We start from the raw sequence: 23235 nt of genomic DNA, 5'->3' as shown, positions 1-23235 counted from the left end.
AGGCATGGTCTGAGAGTTACACAGTTCTCCTTGTCCCACAAAACGGGCACAACAATTCTCAGTGTCAGTTCAGTATGTTTTCCGAACCATGTGAACGAAGCCATTAGAGATCATGTGTACTCACAGTTATCTTTATTTGCATCAGCAAAGAAATTGGACTCGTTTTGCAGGACTGAATGTAAGCACCACTTCACATGTTAGATTAACAACCATCAGGGAATTGGCTTTGCATACCCAGGCACAACTCACCTAGATGTTAGATACACATCTAATGACATCATCTACTGTACTGCAACCATTCACACATTAACAACAGAAAATGGCTGTTACAGGTATGACCTACTACCTGCATTTTTCACACACAGTAAGTGAAGGAGCAAACCCTGCTGCAGTCGGTAAAGAGACATTAACACTCCCTCACTGGAATATTGATGTTTTGCCCGTAACCTCTGTCAGGCTCATTTATCCCTGCTTCACATTTGTCCACAAACATTGTTGGCAATGATCCCAGCATCTCGACATTATGTACCTCCGTGCTAGATGCTGCGATGCGTCTTGAGTCTGCACCTCACGGTGCAGATTGGGGTCCCGTCAGGCTGGTTTTTTGAGTGGGCAGTGCCCAGAAACACAAGAAAATGATGTTCTCCCTTTCTCTATCCTCATCCTCCACTCACCTCTTAGATCTTTATGTCTTACTGTGGCTATCGCAGAGAGTGTTCTCTGTGAACTGACTTGTTTTACAGCCATCGGTGTGACAATGATATGATTAGCTGTGAAATGCTTTGCTCCATGCTACAGAGTGAAAATCACCCTAATAACTATAAAACTAGGCTTTTCCTTAATTTCATGATTTTACTTGTAGGTCATGCAATTGGGTGTTGACAGTACACACAAGACCTGTTTACTCTTCTAAAAAAATGTCATAGTTATACAGCACAGAAATAGGCCATTCAGCCCAACTAGTCCATGCCGACCAAGGTGTCTTCCTGAGCTAGTCCCATTTGCCTGCATTTGACCCATGTCACTCTAAACCTTTCCCATCCATTATCTTGCTGTCTTTTAAATGTTGTCATTGTACTAGCCGCTACCACTTCCCCTGGAAGCTTGTTACATACACCCACCACCCTCTGTGTGAAAAACTTGTGCCTCAGGTCCCCTTTAAATCTTTCCCCTCTCACCTTAAACCCACGCCCTCCAGTTTTAGACTCCCTGACTAGTCACCTTATCTGTGCCCTTCATGATTTTATAAATCTCTACAAGGTCACCCCAGCCTCATTCACTCCAGGGAAAACAGTCCCAGCCTATCCAGTCTCTCCTCATAATCCAATCCCTCCAGTCCCAGCAACATCTTTGTGAAACTTTCCTGCACCCTTGAGCATAATCACATCGTTCCTATAGTATGGTGACCAGAAGTGCACACAATATTCCAGGTGTGGTCTCACCAACGTCCATAGGCCTTCTTCACCACCCTATCTGCCTGTGTCATCACTTTCAGGGAACCAAGTATGTGTACCCTTGGGTCTGTGTTCCAGAATATTCCCCAGGGCCCTGACATTTACTGTGCAAGTTCTTCCCTGGTTTAACTTCCCAAGATGTTGCACTTGTCTGAATTAAATTCCATTTATCATTCCTTTGCCCACTTTCCCAGTTGATCTATATTATCCTGTTGTGACCTTAGACAAGCTTCTCATTGTCCACCACACCACCAATTTTGGTGTCATACGTAAACTTATTAATCATGCCACCTACATTCTCATCCAAATCATTAATATATATAACAAATAACAGGGACCCAGCACTGATCCCTGCAGCACACCACTGGTAACAGGCCTCCAATCTGAAAAACAACCCTCTGCTTCCACCAAGCTGATTTTGTATCCAATTGTCTAGTTCACCCTGGATCCCATGTGATTTCACCTTCTGGACCATTTTACCATGTGGGACCCTGTCAAAAGCCCTACATGTAGACAACATCTATCGTCCTGCCCTTGCCAATCCTCTTGGCCACCTCTTCAAAAAACTCAGTTAATTTCTTGACTCAGCTATGCTGACTATCCCTAATCAGTCTTTGCCTTTGCAAATGCATGTCCCTCGGAATCCTCCACTAACTTTCCCACCATTGATGTTAGGCTCACCGTCTCGTAGTTCTCTGGTACGTCCTTGCAGCTCTTCTTAAATAAAGGCTCAACATTAACCACTCTGCAGTCTTCCGGTACCTCACCTAAGGCTATGGATGATACGAAGATCTCTGCCAGTGCCCTTGCGTTTTCTTCCCTTGCTTCCCACAACATCCTAGGATACATCTGGTCAGGCCATGCCGACTTGTCCACCTTGATATGCCTCAAGACTGCTAACACCTCCCCGTTTCATACTATTGATTATGCTTCAGACATTGCTGTTCTCTTCCCTGAATTCCTTAGCTTCCATGACCTTTCTCCACAGTAAATACGAGTGAGAACTATTCATTTAAGACCTTGCCATCTCCCATGGCTCCATACAGAGACAACCACACTGATTTTTAAGGAGATATGTCCTCTTCCTGGTTACTCTTTTCCTCTTAATATAGAATCTCAGGATTTTCTTTTTTAAGTGTCCTCCTGCATCCCTTGTACTCCTCCAGGGATTTGCTTGTTTCCAGCTGCCTATACCCGACATATTCCTCATTCTTTTTCCTAACTAGAGCCTCAATATCCAGCGTCAACCAAGGTTTCTTAATCTTGCCAGCTTTGCCCTTCGCTCTAATAGGAATGTACTGGTCCTGAACTCCCCCTATCTCACTCTTAAAAGCCTCCCACTTGCCAAACAGCCTCTTGTTCCTGTCTCGTGCCATTAAAATTTGCCTTGCTCCAATTTAGGACTTCAACTTATGAGCCAGTCCTATATTCTTCCATAATTATTTTCAAACTAATAGAATTATGGTCACCCACTGACCTATCAACCGCTTGCCTAGCTTCATTTCACAAGAGGTGGTCGACTGTTGCCTCCTCTCTAGTGGGACTGTCTACATATTGCTCAAGAAAATTTTCCTGGATACACTTAACAAATTCTGCTCCATGTAATCCCTTAGTACTATGTCTGTCCCTGTCAATATTTGGGAAGTTAAAATTGCCTAATATTACAACCCCATTATTCCTCCAGCTATCTGTAATCGCACTACGTATTTGCTCTTCTAATTCCTGTCTGCTATTGCAGGGCCAATAATACAATCCCATCAAAGTGATCACCCCCTTCTTATTTTAATGTTCTACCCATATAGCCTCACTGTATGTTCCCACAGGAATATCCTCTCTAAGTACTGCTGTGATGTGCTCCCTAATCAAAAATGCCAGTCCTGCCCATTGCTCAACCATGTTTCTGTAATAATTATAATGTCACAATCCCATGTACCTATCCATGCCCTGAGCTTACCCGGCAGGCTTCTTGTGTTAAATGCATTTCAGCCTATCAGACCTTCCTCACTCTCTGTCCTGCCCCTGCCTGTCCTGCCTACTGGATTTGCTTGCTTTAATTTCTATGTTTACTCTAACTTTCTCACCTGCCACACTACTACTTTGGGTCCCACCCCCTGCCAGATTTACTTAAACCCTCCCAAATCACTCTAGCAAATCTCCCTGCCAGGATATTAAAAGAACAAAGGGCTGCAGGGATGCTGGAATCTAGATGAAAAACACTATGATGCTGGAGGAACTCAGCAGGCCAGGCAGCATCCGTGGAGAAAAGCAGGCAGTCAATGTTTTGGGTCAGGACCCTTCTTCACGATATTTAAAGGTCTCCCTCCAGTTCAAGTACAACCCATCCCTCTTGTGCAGTTCACCAGAAGAGCTCCCAATGGTCCAAGAATCTGATCCCTCCCTCCCTGCTCCAGCTCCTCAGCCACGTATTCATCTCTCCAGTCCTCCTATTCCTACCCTCAGTCGTGTGTGACACTGGGAGTAATCCAGAGATTACAACCCTTGAGGATGAATTCCAATTTCTAGACACTTGTTTTCCATGGACAAGGGAACTCCACTGCATAATTCACAATATTTTTATGGTTCCTTAATGGACACAAGGTTAGACAGGATTCTCATCTTTTCATATAATTTACCTGCTTTGCTCTTCCTCGTCTCTACTTTCATCGTCCGATGACCTCCGACTCGCTGTTTAGGTATTGGTTTATCTTCTCTCTCTCTAGAGGCTGTTCCTCTCTCTCTAGAGGATTTCAGAGTTGTTGAAGTTAACTTGCACGGCTTCTGTTGACAGGGTCACCAGTGTATCTCCCGTACCCAATGAAGCCCCTCTATCATTCCTACTCACTCTCTTTTAAGATCCTCTTTAACCTTCTCCCTTCTACTGTTCTCTCACCTCTCCTCTTTCACCAAACCTTGGCCTCCTTTGCCTATAAGGTGAATCTTGACTGTAGGATATTGTAAATTGGGTGAAGTTTGTTCTTCCATTGCTCCTTAAGTGTTTCATTAAGCCATTGATTTATTCCTGATTGGTTTTGGTTACATCTCTGAATAGCTACTTGGTCTGTTTTCTATGTTGGTGATTGTGAATAAAAGATGTTCTGGCTAGGATATCACTTCCTAACAATTATTCATCAACAACTAATTAATTAATTGTCAATTATTGCTTCTTCCAAAGCAGGTTTTATTGAAATTTCATTAAAATGTATCAATTTTGGTGAATTTGAGTCTGTAATGATTTATCTGCCAGTTCTAAAAGGGACCTAACTTTTAAAAAGGTATAAACCAAATTAATAAACAATGAACTCTCACAATATAATTGAAAATATTGCTAAATGTATCTCGGTCTGGAAAAATAAAATGAACATTTTAAAAGATTATAATGTCAAATGTATGGGCAGCACAGTGGCACAGTTAGTAGAGCTACTACCTCACAGCTCCTGTGAGCTGGCTTCAGTCCTACTGTCCAGCGCTGTCTGTGTGGAGGTTGCACATTCTCACTGAACATTCCTGGTACTGTAGTTTCTTCCCACATCTCAAAGATGTGTGAGTTGGTAGGTTAATTGGCCACTGTAACTTGCCGTAGTGTGTAAGTGAGTAACAGAGTCTGGGGGTGGTTGATGGGAAAATGGGGAGAATAAAGTGGGATTGGTGTCGGATTAGAGTAAATGGTCAGCGTGGACTTGGTGGGACGAAGGACCTGTTTCCACACTGTGGGATTCTATGATTCTATAAAATTATTAAACTATAAGGGTAAGTATTGAAGGCCAATGTCTTCCTGGGTGACCCATTATGAGAGAGGGATAGGCTGCTGAACTCTTGAAGGGAGCAGATGCAATGCAACATGTTATGGCACATTTCTCTGTAAAGTTTTACAATCTGAGGTCCTCCCACTGGTGTGTAGGGTTTCACTGTGGGAAGGCAAAATTTCATTGTTGACTTAAGTACAATAGCTATAAATGTATGGAAACATAGAACACAGAACATTACAGCACAGTACAGGCCCTTCGGCCCACAATGTTGTGCCGACATTTTATCCTGCTCTAAGATCTATCTAACCCTTCCCTCCCACGTAGCCCCCCATTTCTCTGTCATTCATGTGTCTATCTAAGAGACTCTTAAATGTCCCCAATGTATCTGTCCCCACAACCTCTGCTGGCAGTGCATTCCATGTACCCACTACTCTCTGTGTAAAAAAACTTACCCCTGACATTCCTCCAATCACCTTAAAATTATGTCCCCTCGTGTTAGCCACTTGGAAGTTTGGCATTAACAGTTACCATTACTGTGGTGCATAATATTGCATGTCCTCACAATGACGGAGTTTTAAACATATAGTCATACGAAATGCTAGTGCTGTAGAATATTCCAACAGGCACCCAAAGTAAACCATAGTGAATTAATAATTTTTGACGGTTGCAATGTTAGTGAGATTTCTTCTACGTAAATATTCAACCAGTAATTATCAGAATTATGTATCTGTAATATAAAGAGAGTGCTTTATATTTATATGTATTCTTTTTCCTTTTTTATTTTGGTTTAATAATTTCATTTGGACTTGTACCACTATCTTCAATGCTTGTGCATTGTATCAGACATTGTGAAATGCTCTAACGTTTCTGTTGTAGCTTTCTGAGTTTAGGGTGGGAATGTGCAGAATACATGTATGTAAAAAGATCTATAAACGCTATTTTTGTTATTTTGTAAACTGTCTATTTAAAAAAATCCATCAGATAGCTATGTTTATAATTAACTCTTTCTGTGCCTCCTGCACATACACTCTTTGCCAATGATATCATGGAATCTTAGAGAGAAACTATTTACTATGTCATTTTTCAAAGAGCAGTGTAATTGGTCCTGCCTCTCTGCTCTTTCTAAATACCCTCTGTATTTCATTCATTCTAAATATATACTAAATTCCCTTCGGAAATGTACTTTGAATGTATTTATTTCTATCCTGCTTTCAGGCAGCACATTACAGGTCATAGGGTCATTATAACACAGAAAGTGGCCATTTAGCACATTGACTCTAGCCACTTGTCTGCAGAACAATCCAGTCAGTCCCTTCTCCCGCTTTATCTAAGCCCTTCAGCTTTACATCCAACACGCACCAGTCCAATTTCCTTTTGCAATTTATTTGTTCATTCTCACAACCACTGCTGAGCAAAGCTGTGTGAGTTCGGACATGGCCAGCAACGTTTTGGATTACCTCATGGTTATAGAAAGTAGAATGAGGGAGACCAGTCAGGACTGTGCTGGAACAGTCAAGCCCAGAGGTAACAAGGATATGGGTCAGGGGCTCGAACAAGGACTGTATATGCTAATCTTACTGAGCTGGAAATAGATAGTCTTAGTGATGGCATAGTTATAAGGTACAAAACTAAACTCGGGTAAATACGGAGACAGCAGAGACTGCAGATTGCTGGAATCTGGAGCAAAAATGCTGTAGGAGCTCAGGATCTGGATGAAGGGTCTCGACCCGAAACATAGACTGTCCATTTCCCTCCACAGATGCTGTCTGAACCGCTGAGTTCCTCCAGCAGTTAGTTTTTTGCTTAAGGCTAAATATGATACAAGAGGTTTTGACAGTATGATTCAAACACAAAATACGTTTCCTGGGATTGAGGCTAGGTCTGAGTGATGGCAGAAAGGCTTGGGGTGACGGCAGGTGGTTGTGTTGGTGATCAGAATGGAGTCCTTGGGCTGGGGGGGCCTGAAGAATTGAAGGCAAGCCTCAGTGGAGCCATATGGTGGTTGTCCAGGGAGTGACCAACACTGAAAGCCCGCAGGACCATGTGAACTAATTTCTAAGTGAAGCATTGTATGGGAAATAATGTCAAGTTTTTGTCATCTTGTGTCAGGTTGAGGAGTTAATCTAAATCAAATTTGGTAACAAATTCTTCTGACCTGTTCCCGTTAGCTGATATTACAAGGACTATGAGATGCAGATTTAAAACTTTAGGGAAAACATATGATAGGAAAATCCACCTGAACTACACTGCCTATTCTGCAGTCTCTTCTGTCTCCATATTTACCCTGAGTTTAGTTTTGTACCTTATAACTATGCCATCACTAAAGCTATCTATTTCCAGCTCAGTAAGTTCAGCATATTTGGTTCTTGTCTGAGCCCCTGACCCACACCCTTGTTGCCTCTGGGTTTGACTGTACCAGGACAGTCCTGACTGGTCTCTCTCATGCTACTTTATATAACCATGAAGTAATCCAAAATGTTGCTGGCCATGTCTGAGCTCACACAGTTCTGCTCAGCTCCTGGGCAGGTCATTGATGCAAAGGCAGATCTTGGATACTGCAAGATTCTTGGCAAGTTCCACGTAGAACAACTATTGCCAGATACAGGGGCTTCAGTCAAGGGTATTTACTCTGTTCTGACAGCAAGGAGCTCCATCACATGATGCTCATGTCCTACACCTGATGGGGTCATTGTTAACCACGTGAGATTCTATAAGTACATTAGCAGCAAATGGGTAACTAGAGAAAGAATAAGGATCACTGTGGTTGTTTGTGTGTGGAGCCATGGGAGGTGGACAAGGTCTTAAATGAACACTTTCTCATTTACTGTGGAGAAGGTCAAGGAAGGTAAGAAATTCAGGGAAGAAAACAGTGATGTCTGAGACATATCGACATTATGAAAGAGGAGGTATTTACAGTCTTGAAGTAAATAAAGATGGATAAATCCCTGGGGTCTGACCTGGTGTATCCTAGGGCATTGTGGAAAGCAAGGGAAGAAATTGCTGGGACCTTGGCAGAGATTTTTGTATCTTACTTAGTCATGGTTGAGGGGCTGGAAAACTGGAAAAAGCCTAACGTTGTGCCTTTATTTAACAAGGGCTGCAAGGACAAGCCAGGGAATTACCACCTGGTTAGCCTAACATTAGTGGTTGGTAAGTTACTGGATGGGATTCTGAGAGACAGGATCTATCTGCACTTAGAAAGATAAAGATTGCTTAGGGATAGTCAGCATGACTTTGTGCATGGGAGATTGTGTCTTAGAAATTTAATTGAGTGTTTTGAAAAGGTGACCAAGAGGATTGATGAGGACGAGGCTTTTGACATGGCTGTGCATTGTAGAATAGTCTAGAAGGTGAGATCACAAGGGATCCAGGGTGAGCTAGCTAGTTGGGTACAAAATTGGATTGCATTATGAGGAGAAACTGGATAGGCTGTTTTCCCTGGAGTGAATGAGGCTAAGGGGTGACCTTATAGAGGTTTATAAAATCATGAGGGGCATAGATAAAGGGGATGGTTACAGTTTTTTTTCCCCTAGGGTAGGGGAGTCTAAAACTAGAGGACATAAGTTTGAGGTGAGAGAGGAAAGATTTAAAGGCGACATAAAACTCAGTTTTTTCACACAGAGGGTGGTGGGTATAAGCTGCCAGAGGAAGTGGTAGAGGCAGGCACAATTAAAATGTTTAAGAGGCATTTTGGACAGGCACTTTGGCTTGCAAGGATGAGTAGGGCCGAAGGGCCTGTTTGCATGCTGTGTAACTCTATGATTCTCTGATTTGTTTACATATAAAACATAATACACCATACTGACCTACATGCCTCCAAACCCTGTGCTTATTGACCTGCACCATTACCTGGTTAGCCAGAGCTCATTTTAAAATTTTCTTGATGGTCTTCAAACACCAGTGTGGACTCACCCCTCCCTATCTCTCCACCTTCTCCCGCCCCACAAGCCTCCATGATCTCTGTGCCTCTCCAACACTCACCCTGATTTGTGCCTCTGCTGCCTGGCCCCTGAACACTGGAAGTCCTCTCAGGTTCTCCACCTCTTTTCCTCCACATATTGAGGAAGTTTATTGATAACCTATCTCTTTGACCAAGCTTTTGATCATCTTCCCATTTGTTGGATAACACTCCTACAAAGTACCTTGGAATATTTTTACTACATTAAAGGTGCTGCATATTATGTGACGTATTTTAAATCTGTCTGTATTTAGCCTTTGCTCATTTTGCTGTAATCTACTAATACACTGAAGAAGATCCCTGGATGCATGTTGACTGAAAAGAATACTTATTATTACATCCAATGGTTGCTATTGTATAATGTCAATTGCTGTTATTCGTTTAATTCCCCTGCAGTCGCTCCGGCAGATTATTATTTAATTAGAGTGGGTGTCACCACATGCCGCTGATATATGGTGCACCGGCCATCACTGCTTATCCTTAGAGGACTGGTGCATTTACCATTTTTAGTGAGTTTATGTGTCCATCTTTTAATAAAAGCTGGTATCCGAAAAACAGCTAGTCCCAGTGAGTATGAAACTACCAAATTGTTGTAAAATCCATTTTGTTCATCAGTGTCTTTCAGGGGAGCAACTTTACCATCCTGCTGAGTCTGCCCGCTATGTGATTCCAGTTCCAGCAATGTTGTTGAATATTAACTGCCTCCTTGGTTCAGGAGCAATAAATGCTGTGAAAAAATAAATTAAAAATATCTCCATTATCCCTTTTATCATTGATTGACATAATTCAGTATTTAACTCTTTTCATTCAAAATCAATGTTGAATCAAATTTACTCTGCAGGAATAAGGATTCTGAAAAAAAGTTAAACACTCTATTGCTTAAATAAGTACTAACATAGTGTAATAGAGGGCTATAATGTAAAATTGCAGAAAAAGAACATTGACTTCTGATCAAAGATAAAACTGCAGCTAATATTGAAATTGGAGCCAATCTGTACAATTTGGGTGTATGTGGTTTGCACAGTTTGGGTTAACGTGGTTTGCACAGTGTATCTCTAGCCTGAGGAAATTTCACAGTTGCTTGCTAACTCACTGCTAGGGGGCTCTAATCTTTCTGACATTTGACAGCTGTAGAAACTACAGTAGAAGGATTGTCTGGAATGTGATTGACCTCCCCTGTGACACTGTTCACCTTGAAACATATTCATCTTTTCATTACTGTAAACAGTATTACTTAATATAGAATAAAACAGGTAGGAATTCTTGGCAACCAAGCGTCAAGAAATGGTCAATATCCCCAACAGGCAAGGAAATCCGCAAGAAGTTGGAGGAACAGGCTTATTCAAAGGTTTATGATGTGTAAATTTATTCTCTGCTTTTTTAAATTTTCAATCTCTCAGACTGGAGATTATTTAATAAGAAAATCAATATTTTTTATTGATGCCATTGTCAAAATTTGACAAAATTTTTGCAACAAAGATTTTTGCCATAATTCATAGTGAATAAGCCTTTATTGGGGGCATCTTCACTGCATGGGTTTATCAGTGATTAAACCTGAAACCACAGGGATCCACACCAGAAGTACAGCTTAACCAAGTGCTGAAGCCCCACTGATTCACAAATGAAGCAGAGTAAAGCTACCACCCCTCAGGAAAGCTACCACCTCCTTGACTTTAACTGTGGTGTCAGTCTGGGCTGGATATTGGATTCAATATTTTTACACAGTTTGCTCAGCATCAAAGAGAAGTGGCCAGCTTCACACCAGCTTTTTAGCTTGCAGGAGATGCTCACATTTTATTGCCCTTTATCTCTCATACATAGAGTGTAACAGCTTGCACCTTCTACATATGTTCTCTTGTTAGGCTGTATTTTGACAACTCAGAATGATGTGACTGTTTTCTTTTAGTTGGTACTACCACCAAAGAACATGAAGGTCCATTGTAATGATCCAGATACAAAAAACTGGCCAAGAAGTTGAAACAACTTTTCCAGATCATTTCATGTCACTATGGAAATTTAGCTGGATCATTAATAAGGAGAAGGTTTATTTGAAATTCAAGTCCACTTTCCTACTCTTTCCTCATGACTCTTGATTCACATTGATTAGAAATCTATCCATCTCAGACTTAATATACCCTAGGACTCTCTCCCAACAGCTCTCTTTTGAAAGGTGTCTTGAAGACTCGCAGCCCAATGAGAGAAGAAATTCTTCCTCATTGCAGTCTTAAATAGGCACCCCCTTATACTGACACCATGCTCTCTGGCTCCCATGAGAGGAAGTATCCTCTAAGCAGTTACCCAATCTAGCCCTCTAAGGAACTTGTGTTTCAATAAGATTGCCTCTAATTCTTCTAAACTCCAATGAGTAGACTTCCAACCTATTTAATCTTTTCTCAAAGGACAACCTTCCATACCCAGGACCATTCTAATGAACCTCCTCTGAACCACCTCCAATAAAATAATGTCTTTCCTTAAATAAGGGGACCAGAATTATTCACACTACTCTAAATATGGTCTCACTAATGCCTTATACAGTTGTGGTAAGGCTTTCTTATTTTCATACTCCAACCACCTTGAAATAAGGGCCAATATTCCATTAGCCTTTTCTATTACCTGGGCTAGCTCTCTGTGTTTCATGCACATGGATCCCCAAATCCCTTTATGCTGCAGCTTTCTATAGTTCTTTTCCATTTAAATAATATGTTCATTTGCTCTTCCTTCCAATATAAACAACTTCACTTTTTCCCACATTATACACCATTTGCCTACTTTTTGAGCACTTGTCCAGCCCATCAACATCTCTGTAAACTGTTTATATCCTCCTTGCAATTTGTCTACTCACCCATTTTTGAGTATGGCTTCCTGCCATCATTAATGTATGTTGTAAACAGTTGTTGTCCCAGCATTGAATCCTGTGGCACCGCACTGGTCACAGGCTGCCAACCAGAAAATGACCCCATATCCCTACCCTCTGCTTCCTGCCTGTCACCTCTAACACAGGGCTCTTGCCTTGTGACTTAACTTTTTCTGAGGCACCTTATTAAACATCTTCTGGAAGTTTAAGTACAAAACATCTACTGGTTGCCTTCTATTTACCGTAGTTGAGACTTCTTCTAAAAACTGAAATAAATTTGTCGGACACCATTTCTCTTTCATGAAGCCATGCTGACTCTGCTCAATTAGATTGTGATTTTTCAAATACGCTGCTCTTATTTCTTTAATAATTGATTTTTACCATTTTCCAACAATAGATGTTGAGCTTATCAGGCTACAATTACCTGCCTTTTCTTTCCTCCCTCCCCCCACCCTTTCAAATAAGGGTGTCACACTGACAGTCTTCCAATTCTCTGGCACTTCTCCAGAACTTCTCCAGAATCCAATTATTTTTGGAAGATTATAACTATTGCATCCACCACTTATATTAGGACCATATGGTGCATCCATCAGGGCTAGGGAACTTACCAGCCCCCAGCACCATTAGTTTGTACTTTTTCCCCTGTGATGGTACTTAATTTCTTCCCACCATTACTCATCATTAATGATATGTTCATAGTATCTTCTACTGTAAAGACAGACGCAGATTATCTGTTTAACTCCTCTACCATTTCCTTGTTGCCCATAACTATTTGTTCCAGCCTCATCCTCTGGGGGACCCATGTGTGCTCGGACCTCTCTCATCCTTTATGTCTACTATAGAACCATAGAACAATAGAGCACAATACAGGCCCTTCAGCCCACCATGTTGTGCTGACCTTTAAACCACGCCTAAGACTATCTAACCCCTTCCTCCCACATATCCCTCTATCTTAATTCCTCCATATGCTTATCTAACAATCTCTTGAACTTGACCAACGTATCAGCCTCCACCACCACCCCAGGCAGCACATTCCACGCACGAACCACTCTCTGGGTGAAAAACCTCCCTCTGATATCTCCCTTGAACTTCCCACCCATTACCTTAAAGCCATGCCCTCTTGTATTGAGCATAGGTGCCCCGGGAAAGAGGTGCTGGCTGTCCACTCTATCTATTCCTCTTAATATTTTGTACACCTCTATCTGTCTCCTGTCTCCTGTCATCCTGTCATCCTCCTTCTCTCCAAAGAGTAAAGCCCTAGCTCCCTTAGTCTCTCCACATGATGCATACTCTCTAATCCAGGCAGCATCCTGGTAAATCTCCTCTGCACCTTTTCCAGTGCTTCCACATTCTTCCTATAATGAGGTGACCAGAACTGGACACAGTACTCCAGGTGTGGTCTAATCTGAATTTTGTAGAGCTGCATCATTACCTCGCGGCTCTTAAACTCGATCCCACGACTTATGAAAGCTAACATCCCATAAGCTTTCTTAACTAACCTATCCACCTGTGAGGTGACTTTCAGTGACCTGTGGATATGAACCCCCAGATCCCTCTGGCCTATAATTCCCTGGACTATCCCTACTACCTTTCTTGAATAAGGGGACAACATTTTCCACCCTCCAATCCTCCAGTACCATTCCCGTGGACAACGAGGACTCAAAGATCCTAGCCAACGGTTCAGCAATCTCCTCCCTCGTCTCATGAAGCAGCCTGGGGATTATTCCCTCAGGCCCCGGGGACTTATCTGTCCTAATATTTTCTAACAGCTCCAACACATCCTCTCTCTTGATATCTACAATTTACATAATCCATATTATAAACCAGTTCCCAGTAATGTGTAGGAGTTCAATCCAGGAGTGAAACTGAAGTTGTTCGGTAGTCTGGACTAGTTCTCTATGTTTATGTGTGTATACACCTTTGATTTCCTTGAAGGTGAGCAGTTTAAGCTAAATGATCCAAAATCTGGTGACCTCATAAACTGCTGTATTGAAAGCTGAATGAATTTGGCTCCATGTTAAAATAATGATGGTACATACTGGCCATCCTCAATGAGCTGCTTCCCTTAACTCAAGCAGAATAACCTTGGCATTCTGTCCCACAGCCCCGGGGCAAAACGTCCTTTCCATAGGTTCTCTCTATTCAGCAGCCTTTCACCATGGGCGGTCCCCTGGGATGTATGAATTGCTTCTTCTTAAATGCCTAACTCTAGGACCAACTTAATATGTATTTACTCACAACCGATCCCACCCACCCCATTCCCTACATCTCCCCAAACTTCAGGTTGCTGAATCCAGTCTTAAATAGGATGGCTACAGTAAATGCTTTGACACCCTCAAGTCACACTACCATCCAGAGCTATAATGGCAGCCAGCTGTTTGAATATCAGTGCCAAGCCAGAGTACCACTGCAGTGCTTTGACCCTTTATGTGGGCAGTATGTCAGACCTTTCAATCCCCCATGCAATCGTCTCTCGATCCTTATCCGAATGGTCTGGGCTAGAAGATGTGTGGAACATCCCTGGGGATCAGGCACCTGGGCTGCCTTTACCTTCTGTAAATCAGAAGAGATTGTGGGATGAGTGGAGTATGTGATTTGAGTATTAGATGAGATCTTCTTGTCATTTCAAGGAACACTGTGTTGACCTTGGCCACAGAACATGGGGACCAAGCTGTTAATGGCCTATGCTTTCTCTGCGAGTCAAACTGATGGCCCCAGCTCCAGAGCAAATAGATTTGCAGTGAACAATGAGTTAGAACTGGAGGAGCACTGAGATCTCAGAAGGTTACAGGAGTGGAGGAGATGACAGAGGAAGGCAAGGGTGAGGTAAAAATCAAGGCTTTGCTTAACTTGAGCTCGCTTACTGGGAACCAACAGAGGTAAGGAGCACAATTGTGAATATTGAGTTAGGACAACAGTTAAAAGTAATTGTGAAAACTGACTCAGTTCTCTTTGTCAAGGGCAATGAAGCCAGAAATGGTGCCCCTGTCTCACTGAAATCAGCTTACACTGCACGGCTTAGCCACACTCTGCCTTACGAAATAAGCCCTTGATATTGTAGGCTTTGCTTTGAATTGGAATTTACTCAGTAATCTTAAGGATTTTTTTGTTAAACAGGGCAATGAATGATCTTGGGGAGTATATAACCACTGATATAGAAATATCCTGGTTACCAAATCTGGATGATTTAATGAAGGGATATGCTCGGAATTTTCGACCAGGAATAGGAGGTAAGTCCATATTCAATAGGGCAAAAGCACCAAGAACAGTTGCCTTTTATGGCTTATAAAGTAAGCGAGGCACCATAATCAAGGTGTTCAAAGGGTTTGAAATGCTTGACCTGCTGAGTTCTTCCAGCATTCTGTTTTGTTCTAGGTTCCAGCATCCATAGTCTCTTTTGTCTGAAGGGTTATTTACTCTAGTGATGGAATCCAAAGCAAGGGGGAAAATTGCAAAATCAGACTATTGTGTTTAGGAATGGAGTCAGCAAACAGTTCACATGAAAGGTGATGGTATATGGACCCCTTCTCAAAAGGCTGTGGATGTTGGCAAGTGGAACATTCAAGACTGAAATAATTTTTTGTTAGGCTAAGTTGCTGAGCTTCTAGCAGTGGGACAGGGAAGGAGCAGATTATCCAGGATCCAGTTGATGCCAAACAGACTCAAAAAGCTGAATGAATATTCCTGCGAATGGTGTCTAGATGAAACCAGGATTAGGATTCACTCCAGTAACCCTCTCTACAAGAATGAGCAAGAGGCACCAAAGTACTTATGGTCACACATTGGGCAGCACAGTGGTGCAGCTAGTAGAGCCACTGCCTCACAGCTCCAGAGACCCGGTTCAATCCTGTCCTCCAGTGCTGTACGTGTGGAGTTTGCATCTTCTCCCTGTGACTGTGTGGCTTTACTCTGCGTGCTGCAGTTTCCACCAACACCCCAAAAGTTTGAAGGTTGGTAGGTTAATTGGGTGGAGTTGATGGGAATGTGGGGAAAATGAAAGGTTAGGGTGGGATTAGTGTAAAAATGGGTGCTTGATGGTCAACACGAACGGTGGGCCAAAGGGCCTGTTTCCACGCTGTATCTCTCAATGAATCTATAAATAAGGACCTCCGATCAAGGTATAACACATATCCAAGAGTAATTTCCCCCAGCACACATCAGCCCTCGGGAAATGAAGAGAGGAAAAAATGGAGAAAAATTCAAACAAAGGGACAAAAAGCAAATGTAGCCTTGAGTCCTATTTGCTCTTTATTGAATAACCAAAAACACCAGAGAGGATTGATTGCGAACAAGAGCAAGGGGGACTTGGGTGAACAATATAATGGAATCATTACACCACTGAGCCCAGATGATAAAAAGAGACCATTACAACCACTGTGGTACAGGTATAAATCTTTATCATCTGGTTTTGCATACCTGTTTAGCCTAATCGTTGCATGTACTCAGATTTTCCAGTTTGCTGTAGTGTTGCTGATTGATGAGTTTTCTGTGGGTATGATAAAATGCTGTGTATTTAACGTTTGTTTGAATCAAATCCATAATATTTAAGCTTCTATTAATCTTGCATTTGGTGATTTTTTTTATATACAGGGCCCTCCTTTGAACGTAGCATTGGCTATAGAAGTTGCCAGTATTGACCATATATCAGAAGCTAATATGGTAATGCTTTTCTCTGTTTAAAGAAAAGATGCATTTGATGTTAAATTTAGTTTTAGTCCATTCACTGCCTGGTATGTGGTGACTAACATTATATAATAAAACAGAATGTGCAAAGCAACTAGTCTCTGTCATTGTGAACAAACAAACACAGATGTTTCAAGCCTGGTATTAATGGCTCATCACTGCAGGTGAACTGATGTCTTACGTCTAAGCTATATCTGAATTTAGTTAAAATGTAGTATCAACTTTATCCTAAATAAGGTATCACGCAAAATGAAGAAGTTAATGATAGGACCAGGGCAGACATTATTACTTTCCAATACATGTGGCAGGCATATGAAAGTAAATATGTCTCAGATGCTCCCTAATCTTTGTTTCAAGCTCTGGTATGATGCATGGTTAAAGGACTCATTACCTACAGAGAACCAACATAAATATTCTCTCTGTAGGTAATGAGTCCTTTAATCCTAATGTGCTTCCCTATGAAGCTCCTGAAATGAATGTTACATAGCCAGTTCACTGTAGTTTGAATGATTATGGTTTGGTAATATATGTTAAAGGCTTTTTTTTTATCAAAGACGAAGGAGAGGCAGATAACTTTTCAGCCTCTGGAGATGGGAATGAAAATCCAGCGAGCTTCATTTAAATTGCCATTCACAGAATGAATAATGGCCAGATTTCTGCTTTCCCTGTCTTTACTAATATAGACAATGCTTCAGTTTCTAGATAAATTGTCTTTGTGGGAAATGGCTTTCTAATAAGGCAGCTGATGAAACAGCTGCTTCCAGGTAATGAGATGAGCACTGCTCGAGGACAGATATCACAACACTGGAAACACACAAACTTCAGTCTGTCTTCTAGTTTCGGAATGAGATTGTACTCCTGGTATTGTGGCTAACAGTGATTCCTCAAAGCACTGAAGCAGATTATTGTTTCCCTTTTAGTCTCATTTGTTTGTGAGTCTTTACTTTGCACATCCATGGCTACCAGAGAGTGGATCACACTTCATTGATCTGTTGGTTATGAAGTACTTTGAGGTATGCTGGAGTTGTGAAGGTTGCTACTTAAGTGTAAATCCATGCAGCATTTTGTGTAAAACCTGGGTAAATTTTCATGTCTTTTACTCATAAAGCAGGCAATTTTGGTAAAACAATGCCTTTTCACAGTCCATGAAATTGCAACCACAGAGCCAGTGAAAAGAATGCAGCTCTAACCAGGAACCCCTCAATCATGCCTAACATTTTGCCTTTATTCAGTGATGGGTCCCTATATGGGTTAAACTTGACCCTGATTACATCATGGAGTTTGACCCTAGACATCCCTGGTAAGATACAAGCAGTTTAAGGCTTACTTTACTTGTGACCTGCAAAGTTCAGAGCGGAGGAATTTGTCCTCTCATACTGCTCCTTTCCATGGAATGTATTCTACCTCTCTAGTGACTTTAAATCACTGAAGAGCACAACTCCAGAGAGATATTAGAGAATGGCCATTGCTGTTAACTACAGTTCCATGTTGTCCTTTACATGAATTATACCTCCAGCAAGAGAGTTAAGGGAAATAAGTAATACATAACACTGTACTATGCCAAGTAGAAGATCATAGATGTGAATGTTAATTGCTTAAGGCCTGGCAGTAAAGAAGTGTAGCACCAGGCTCAGAAGAGGAAGCCTCTCCTGAAGTGTTTCTCTCTACTGTTTGCCAGGAGTACACAATGACAGTTTTCTTGCGTCAGATCTGGAAAGATGAACGTCTTTCGTACAACCATACAAACAAGACCCTCGGATTGGACAGTCGCTTTGTGGATAAGCTGTGGTTACCAGACACGTACATTGTGAATGCAAAGTCAGCCTGGTTTCATGATGTTACAGTCGAAAACAAACTCATCAGGCTTCAACCAGATGGAGTCATACTTTACAGCATCAGGTTCGATTGAATGTGCCAAAAAGAGATACCTGCATCATTTTATAATTTTTTTTCAATTATCCATGAGGTCTTAAGGATGAATTTATGAATTTGTGTGCTGACACATTGGCTATGGATCTGACCACCTTAAGGTCAGGAACTGGTGCCTAGTGCAGCTGACTTCTCTTCATAAACAAGGCTCACAGCTGGCAGTTCTGACTCATAAAATGTGCTGTGGTGAAGATTTATTAGCTGATGTTCTGTTTGCAAATATGAATTATGGAAATTTTATATACAAACTGTCTCCATTGCCATAGTTGGGTAATTCACTGCTTTATAACAACAGGAATCTTTTGTTGTATAATGTACAAAATGTTATCATGCTGCTGAGGGATAGTTTTCAACTACCCTATCCCATGAAGTCCACACAACTCAATTGCTGCCCCAGACAAACTATTTTGAGTTAATTACAAGGTAATTGCTGCTGGTCCTGGAAGTTAGTAGACTGGCAGTTGCTTGTACATTTGCAGCAGTTTCAAGTTAGATTTTAAAGCATGACCTTTTGAAATTTGATACCTGAATTGAGGTTGACTCAAAATTTCTAAACAGATGTCCCTTTGGACTAACTGTAATAAATCACTGGTTAGAATCTGTCATCTAATCTGGACCCCTTTTTTTTGGTAGAATTACTTCCACAGTTGCTTGTGACATGGATCTCACCAAATACCCAATGGATGAACAAGAATGCATGCTGGATCTTGAGAGCTGTGAGTTTACTTTATAACTAAGCTGTCGCCCTTCCTTCTGGATTAATGATTTTCTGCAAAAATGTCTGAAGATGCTGAGTGGGATTGTGGGTTGTGAGGAGGATGCAGAGAGCCTACAAGGGAATATAAACAGGCTGAGTGAATGGGCAAGGATATTGCAAATGGAACATAAGGTAGAAAGTGTTAAATCATTCACTTTGGTAGAAAAAAGGACAAAAGTGTGGTATTTTCAAATGGTGAGAGATTGTACAGTGTTAGTGTTCAGTGGAGCCTAATGTTCTTGAACATGAATTGCTAAAGTTAATGTGAAGCAGTAAAGAATGCAGATTGTATATACTGTAGGCCTTTATGCAAGGCCATTAGAGTACAATATTAAGACTTCTTTCTACAATTATCCAGGGTCCTGTTATGACCACACCTGGAATATTATGTACAGGTCTGGATTCCTACATGAGGAAAGATATAAGAACACAGGGAGTGCAATGAAGGTTCACCAGATTTCACCTGAGATGGGAGGCTTGCCCTATGAAGAGTGATTATACCTTTAGAGAGGGAAAAATGGTAGTTGATCTCATTGGAAACCTACAGGGCTTGACAGAGTAGATGCAGGGATGACTAGAACCAGAGTCACAGGTCTCAAGATTAGTCAATCATTCAGGCCTGAGATTTCTTCACTCAGACAAATCTGAGTGCTGTGGAGGGCACAGTCACTGATATATCAGGACAGAGGTTGATAGGTTTCTTTAATATCTACAAATCAATGTATATAGGGTTAGTGCAGGGAAGTGGCACTGAGGTAAATGGTAAATCATGATCTTATTGAAAGTGCTGAATGACCTCTCCCTGCTTCTGTCCAGTGCAATGTGATGGCAAGGGTTAGGCAAAGAAGGGGAGGATTTAGGTTAGTGAAATGTTGGGCTTGTGGGCTGGCATGAAGTGGGCACTGGGTTAGTGAAGAGTGATCAATGGCTAACTTCATATTTGAGGATGGGCTTTGAGGCTCGTAAGGGATATTTTGAAGGTTTAGTCGGGGGATTCTGGAGAGTACCAATAGTAGAAACTATTTATTGTTATTTTGCTTTATGTGAATGCATTAGGTAAATACGTACTGCCACAACATTGGCCCAGTTTTAACTTTTGTTAATCACCATTTCTGAGACAGGATGTACTAAAGGGGATCCATTTCTTTAAGGAGTTTAGCAAATAATTTCATTTGATTTGTCTGACAAAGGCATATGATAAAGGCTATGTGTCATTTGAGTATGATGTTGATCCTGATGCAAATACCTCCTGTACTCTTGTTCTCAACTGTTGGGATGGTTCCCAATCTACCTTCGTCTTGTTAATCTCAGTCACTGACTCAATGCTTTCTCAAGGCAGTGCAACAGTGCCACTGTAGATTTACCACACCAGAGTGTGTAACAAGTGGCAGGTAAAGTGCTGAAGTAATATATACGTTCTTGTTAGCCATGTGAGTAATGTTACAATAAAAATTCATCGAAAGGAATAAAAAGAAAATTTTAAGAGATGAGGGCATTGATGGCAAAGCATCTATTGTCCATCTCTCATTGTCCCTTACATTGAGCCCCCTTCTACAGTCTCTGCAGTCCGTGTGATGGGGATGCGTCCATGTGTTGTTGGGTTGGGAGTTCTATGACTTAGACCCAGTGACAATGAAGGAATGGGGTGGTGTGTGAATCAGAGGGGACCTGTACATGGTGCTGTCCCCGTACACTTGCTGCTCTTGTCCTTCTAAAATGTATCAAACATTTGTTAATGGTGTTTCCATGTACTGTTTCATCCTCATGGATTTGATACTCATTTTTCCAGATGGCTATTCAGCAGAAGATATTGTTTATAAATGGTCAGACAATCAGCACCAGATACATGGACTGGACCAAATCCAACTGGCTCAGTTTACAATAACCAACTATTACTTTGTCACTGAAATGATGAATTTCAAATCAGGTAAGTAACATTTTCAAAAATGTTATCTTAGCAGCTCAGCAAAGATCAAGGATGAACATGTGTCTCTGGCATTAGGACCATAAGACATAGGAGCAGGATTAGACCATTCAACCATCAAATCTGCGCAACCTTTCAGTCATGGCTGATTTATTTTTCCCTCTCAACCCCATTCTCCTGCCTTGTCCCGTAACCTTTGACGCCCTTACTAATCAAGAACCTACCAACCTCTGCATTAAATATACCCAATGACTTGGCCTCCACAGATTTATCACCCTCTGGCTAAAGAAAATCCTCTTCATCTCTGTTCTAAAAGGAATTCCTTCTATTCTGAGGCTGTGCCCTCTGGTCCTAGACTCTCCCACTACTAGAAACATCCTCTCCACGTCCACTCTATCCAGGCCTTTCAATATTCGGTAGGTTTCAATGAGATTCCCCTCATCCTTCTAACTCCAACGAGTACAGGCCCAGGACCATCAAATGGCGCCACATACGTTAACCCTTTCATTCCCGGATCATTCTTGTAAACCTCCTCTGAACCCTCTCCAATGCCAAGCACATCCTTCCTTAGATATGGGGCCCAAAACTGCTCACAATGCTGCAACACTTTATAAAGCCTCAGCATTACACCCTGCTTTTATATTCTAGTCCTCTCAAAATGAATGCTAACATTGCATTTCTCTTCTTACTACCGACCTCACCTGCAAGTTAACCTTTAGGGAACCCTGCACTAGGACTCCCAAGTCCTTTGTGCCTCCGATTTCTGAATTTGCTCCCCATTTAGAAAATAAAGGTGTAGACTATTTTCTAAATGGGGAGCAAATTCTACCAAAGTGCATGACTGAGAAACTTCCCTACGCTGTGTTCCATCTGCCACTTTTTTGCCCATTCTCCCAACCCGTCCAAGTCCTTCTGCAGACTCCCTGCTTCCTCAACACCACCTGCCCCTCCACCTATCTTTGTAACATCTGCGAACTTGGCCACAAAGCCATCAATTCCGTTATCCACTTGGGATTGTGGCGACTGGCCCCATCATTCTCTGTGAGGTCTGCCATGGATACGTTCTGCAGGAATTTATTATATGGGTCTAACATAATAACATAAGAATTAGGAGTAGGAGCCCTGCAAGAATGTTGCTAGCTTCTCTGCTACAATGTGGGATAGCAGTTCATAAGGAGCTTGGGCATAAGATTTATGAGTTTGAAGGGCAAATTTCCAGCAGATGATTAGCTACTAGCTACTAATTGTTAGGGACAAGACTTTCCATAATACTCAATGACATTGCCGCATGACCGAGCTATTTTTCCTTGTAACCTTTGCACATCTGGTGGGTTCAACATTGATGATGAATTCTGATGCATTTATGTTTTCTGTTCTCTTAATGTGTTTTTTTCCAACTGCTACAATTTATGCTTCCATTCCCAATGCTTCTGCAGTTCTGAGATGATCTTTTCCAGTTCTGACCTTGAAACTTGCTGAATTCTTTCCTCCAGAGAATTGCGTGAAACTATAAATTGTGTTCACATCATAGGCAGAGCAATGCTCTCTCTGCTGAAAAGAGCAGCCATCATCTTGAAGAGTTGATCATTCTCCACTGAGGAAAAAGCAAGGTGCAGGAAATGCTAGTGGTCACAATGAATGGCAGTGTTGGTTTGTGCCGTCTGTGCACATTCTGGTCCTCACCCATCTACTGTCCCGTGCCTCACTTTGGATTTGGATCCAACAAATTGTGGGCCAAAGTGCAAACTGAGTGTAAAAATGCCTCACAGGTGTTGCAGCAAGTTCTCTTTGGCAACACCAAAGGGATTTTACCATAATAGTGTCAGCATCTAGATTTCCCCTCTTATTTTCTCAATATTTTACCTTATTTTGACCTTTCCCTGGTTGACAGTACTCTGGCCTCTAATCCAGAATGTTATTGGTTCAAGTT

At 41.7% G+C, this 23235-nt stretch overlaps 1 protein-coding gene and 1 pseudogene across 1 annotated transcript in view; one reads left to right on the top strand and one right to left on the bottom strand.

Annotated features, from left to right (window-relative positions):
• The window catches only part of LOC127583277 (uncharacterized), a 136942-nt gene that overhangs the window by 64880 nt on the left and 48827 nt on the right, over positions 1 to 23235 (bottom strand). The window lies entirely within an intron of this gene.
• The window catches only part of LOC127583248 (gamma-aminobutyric acid receptor subunit delta-like), a 55998-nt pseudogene that overhangs the window by 22621 nt on the left and 10142 nt on the right, over positions 1 to 23235 (top strand).

Source organism: Pristis pectinata, chromosome 26 (genome assembly GCF_009764475.1).
Source record: "Pristis pectinata isolate sPriPec2 chromosome 26, sPriPec2.1.pri, whole genome shotgun sequence".
Lineage (NCBI taxonomy): Eukaryota > Metazoa > Chordata > Chondrichthyes > Rhinopristiformes > Pristidae > Pristis > Pristis pectinata.
Note: the sequence above shows the minus strand (reverse complement) of the source record. Positions and strands in the feature narration are given on the sequence as shown.